Raw genomic sequence first — 4,872 nt, 5'->3', positions numbered from 1 at the left:
TTAAAACTTGCATTCCTCTCCTTATAACCCAAGATTCCCCTTCCTCGTAATCCTGTGACTCCTGCGGGTACTTAAATTTGACGTCAGCACCCGCAGCCTGTGGGTGCTGGAGTAAAGGACCTCTCGCTCCCTCTAGAGGCCGATAGTAATAAGGGCGGGAAGAGCGGAAGCCCAATTGAAAGTGAGGGGAAAAGAGGGGCTTGTTAACTAACCCACTTGGTATCATTCACTCTATTGCCTTCTAGTGCATCAGTTCTCAAAGTGTGGCCTGGGGAACCCAAAGAGGGGGCCATAAAATCAAAACTATTTTCATGATAATACGAAAATTTGCCTTTTTTATGCTCATCATGAATATACAGAGATTTCTGGAGCCTCCCCAACATGTTGAACTCCCAATAGATGGAATATAGAAGCAGATATGAGAAGCCGATTTTCTTTTTAATCAAACCATACATTAAAGTTATTTAAAAACAATGTGACCAGACACAGTGGCTTACACCTGTAATCTCAGCACTTGGGGGGCCGAGGCAGGTGGATCATCTGAAGTCAGGAGTTTGAGACCAGCCTGACCAACATGTAATCAGAAAAAAATTTTTCTCTTGCCATAGATGTTGGGTTTATTCATACACCACTGCTTCACCAGATGGGAAAAAGGAGTCTAGATTAAAATGCCACCTAGATGAGGATTTGAGCAGTTTGGGAGACATAAAGCAATTCCATGGAATTACTTTACATAGTAATGGAAGACACAATGCATTTTATGATGTCCTGTGTCTACACAGATAGATCTCAAATATAGGAATCAAACCAAAGAAACAGGCAGAATGCACTTCTGGTTCCAAAGAGTCCAGGTGAAAGCTAAGGGTGTGCATTAGGGAGGGGGATTGAGGCCCATCAGGAAACACAGCTGGGTGTGAGGGACACAGGTGAATTTTTATAGCCTCCAGCTTCTCTCAGAGGATCAATTCTTAGCATGACAAGCAGGTGCCAGGGGAGGAGGAAACATAGCTAAGTCCTGGGGCTTCAGCTGGGTCCAGAGCTACAAAAGTGAAACGGGTGATGATCAGTCAACAGCTCTCAAGCTAAAAGAACTCTCAAGCTTTCAGATAACCTGCTGCCCTTCGAAAACTTAAATGTTGGGTTAGGTTTTTCTACTCAGATATTACGTTCAGTGTTCCTGACAGAACTGAGCCCACACTGTCCATGGCAGTAACCTTGTTAATGTACCCTTCCTTATATTGATTTTCCCCTTCCCTGCTCATTCTTCCAGTTCCCTTTCTCCTATTTCCCAGGATTGCCTCCCATGTTCTACACTCAAGTTCTTTTCTCAGGCTCTTTTTCTAGGGAGAACCCAAACTAACACAAACGTCATGAGAAGCATGCCTTTTAAACAGATTCAGATGATGTCCCATTAAAAGCATATTAAGCAAGGAGTTTAAAGTTAGAGAACAAGTTCATTCCTATAAGGTTTTGTTGCTGCTGCTGTTGTTTTTTTCTGGCCACCAAGAAAATAGATTTAGAGATTCCTGAACACTTCACCCAAATTGATGTACATGACTCGGTTTAATTTTATTAGTTTTTGTTACAATTTTCTTTTTGTTTTTTAGAGTCAGGGTCTCACTATGTTGCCCAGCCGGTCATGAACTCCTAAATGCAAGTGATCCTCCCACCTCAGCCTCCCGAGTCACTGGGATTTCAGGCACAGGCCACTGAACTTATCTTTTATTGGCAATTTTTAACCATAAGTTTTTCCCACCTGCAGATTCTGACCTTGGAAGTTCATTGTTAAAAAAATTTCCCCCAACTTCAAGGGCAGCTTCTCTGACAACTGGGCTTTTGGCCAGCATGGCCTGTCTAGTCATCCTGGAGTACATTTTGACCAGAAACCAGAAATAATTAAGTTTTTAAAGAAAACTTTCTAAAGAAAGACTCTATTTCTTGGCTCTTTTCTTGAGCCACTATAAAATCTTTCCTTGACTTTTAGCCAAGTCAGGAATATTCTCTTGGTGTCTTCAGTTTTCCAGTTTTGGTCTCTGTAAAATATTACTGAACATAAAGATTTCCAGGGGAAGCTTTCAGAAAAATCATATTGCGATATCCATATCTGGCCCTCCTTAAAAGCTGGATTGCATTGAGTAAAGTGAGCACAGATGCTTTCCAATAGTCTGTCTCCAAAGGTTCTCACTAAGCTGACTTGAAATCAGTCATTGGGGGTGCACAATGTATTTTCCCTTAGAAACAGTTATTCCTGGGGTGATGGATTCATTGTGGTTTGCTTGCAACCCTCCCCAGTTTTGGTACTAAAATTTCCATGTCCCCAAATACCCTGAGCCCTGGGAAACCAGGACAGTTGATGGCACTACATTTTTCTGATGATTATGTTTCCAGATTAGCTCACAGAAGCCTAATTAACCCTTGATATAGCTGAAATTTAGTCCTGGATCATGGTTAAGATAAGGTAGCTACTGTGGTGAGTTTGTGAATTTCAAGACTGATTAAGGAAAAGATGAGATGGCAATATTGCACGACAAGCTTATTCGATAGTGCTGCGACAGAGTTGCATAAGAAAGGAAGGAAGTTCCTCCTAGAAGAGAGCTGGTCTAGAGACTGCTGCGCGCGTGAAGCCATCACCCGGCAGGGAAGGGGGCAAGGGAGCTCTGAGTGGAAAGGGAAATGGGAGACAGGGTACATGGGTCTAGGCAGTGTCACTCAGCAGCAAGGTGGAAAGTCTCTGTTTCAGAGAGTTCTGAGGAGCAGCAGCTCTGGTGGGGTTTTTAGCAGCTAAGTAGGATTTATCTTATATATGGCTAGCAGTTGTTGGGTGCAGTTTTGTGGGTGTGCAAAGAAGTCAGGCTCTAATTGTCTAAAAATAGGCTAATTGGGGCTATATTTAAAGTAATATGTGTAAAAATTTGAATTGGTGCTGGCGGGCTTTGAGTTCCTGGTCCTAGCCTGCTGTGAAGAGGTGAACACATGGGGACCAAGAAACAGGGCCTGTCTGTGACCCATTTACATCACAAATGCATTCAGATTCCTTTTTGTTTGTTTGTTTCCAGTTTCCAGTTTCCAAAGGCTTTACTGGTAAATATACTTTAGAAAAGAGTGATCAATGCTGTTCCTTCCAAGTCAGTGGAATGAAGAGCTGTGTCCGGGGATACTCCAAGCGCTGCTGAAGGAGATCGCTGCTATGTCTACCTCTTGTTCATAGGCCCAGTCATAAGCACAAGACTTGGAATCAACCAGCACAACAGGTTGAGTTTTTCCCACCTGCAGACTCTGACCTTGGAAATACATAGTGCCATCAACTGTCTTGGTTTCCCAGGGCTCAGGGTATTTGGGGACATGGAGCTATAAACCATAGGCTGATTTCTTTTTCAGCACTTTTTACTGAGTCACTGCCATGAATGACGTCCCTGCCAACCTGAATACAGAAGTCCCCGCCAGTGGTGCCTGGCTTTAGAATCCGCTGGATTAGTCTCCCCACGCATTACTCGGCCTGTCTCCACTACACTCAGCCCCTCCGCCATGGCCTTGACTGGCCCTGAGTTCATGTACTTCACCAGCCCAGGGAGGAACAGATAGTCTTTCAGGTCAGGTGTTCCTCAGAGGCCCAAAGGTGGAATTCCTATAGCTCAAAGTGCCTCATGACATTGCCCAGCAGGCCCACTGCATGCTGTGTAGCTTTATGGTGATGAAGGTGCACTCGAGGTTGGACCTGGTCTGGGAAGTTGGGGGGCAGGCAGTGGCTGCACTGCAGGAGCTGAGAGCTGCAGTGACCTGCACCCAGATTTCCTATCATGGGCATCAGAACACATATCGCTCCTGCTGCAGCCTTGCCAGCGAGAACCAGAACTCTCCTCTGAAGATAGCCCCTGCCTCACTCCTTCCTGTTCTTATGCTTCCTTCTTCATACACCAAGGATGAGTCTCCCATGACTTGGGGAGAAGGATCCAACTGGAAGTGAAGAAGACAGTAGTGGTAGAGGGAGGAAAGGAAGAGTTAGCGATGAATCATGAATACTTAACAGGACAGGCTTGGGCAGGAAGAAACAATGGGGCGGGACAGTTGATGTAAAGAAGGAAAATGTTGTTCTGGGAGATGCAGGTCAGAGAAGGACCCGTAGGAACCACTGGCACTGTAGAGATGAATACTGGAAACAGCTTTTGTTTTAATTCAGACTGTTCCCACATCCGACCCTCATTTTTTAATTTGTGGGAACCCTCCACCTTGTGTGGTATCAGTGGGACGTGGTACCTCAACTCTTACCAAGGAATATGAGGATGAAGTCTTCCTCCTTCATGCCCATCATAGAGGCAGGAGCACATGACCCAAGCTGGCTAATCCAATGCCCAGGGACCAGCATTGAAGGGCAGTTAGTTAGCATCTTTCACCATGTGCCACATGGTGATGGTACCCAGTGATAACAGAGACATTCAGCACTGGCCTGTCCTCTGGAAGTGGACAGCTGATTTTAGATAGACCCTGTCAGTTGCTGCTACTTGCATCAAAGAGTCCTGATTATGTCATGACCTCTCTTTGATGCAGAAGCTGTAAATTTCTACATGTCTTCAGGCAAACTCAGCTCTGTCTTCAAGTAAAACAGACAAATCAGTTACCTTTTTTCTCCTTAAAGACAAATTCCTTCCAAGGATTATCAATAATTTATCAATCTCTGCTCTTAATGGGCAGAAAAAAGTCCCCATGAATTTAAAATGTGAAAATATTTTTATTGACCTAAAGACAATAATTTTAGGAAAGAAAAACAGTTGTTTTCAATTATTGTCACAGCAAGATGCCTGCAAAATTTATATAATTGAATTGAATGGCACTGTTACAGATAGGTACAAATCTAGTCATACACTCTAAAATTTG

The 4,872-nt window shown here is 43.9% G+C and overlaps 1 pseudogene; it reads right to left on the bottom strand.

Moving 5' to 3' along the window:
• Positions 1 to 3,126: 3,126 nt before the first annotated feature.
• On the bottom strand, positions 3,127 to 4,306 carry LOC119467948 (annotated as a pseudogene).
• Between the last annotated feature and the right edge of the window lie 566 nt (positions 4,307 to 4,872).

Source organism: Cebus imitator, unplaced genomic scaffold (assembly GCF_001604975.1).
Source record: "Cebus imitator isolate Cc_AM_T3 unplaced genomic scaffold, Cebus_imitator-1.0 Scaffold355, whole genome shotgun sequence".
Taxonomy (NCBI): domain Eukaryota; kingdom Metazoa; phylum Chordata; class Mammalia; order Primates; family Cebidae; genus Cebus; species Cebus imitator.
This window is presented reverse-complemented; position numbering and strand designations above follow the sequence as displayed.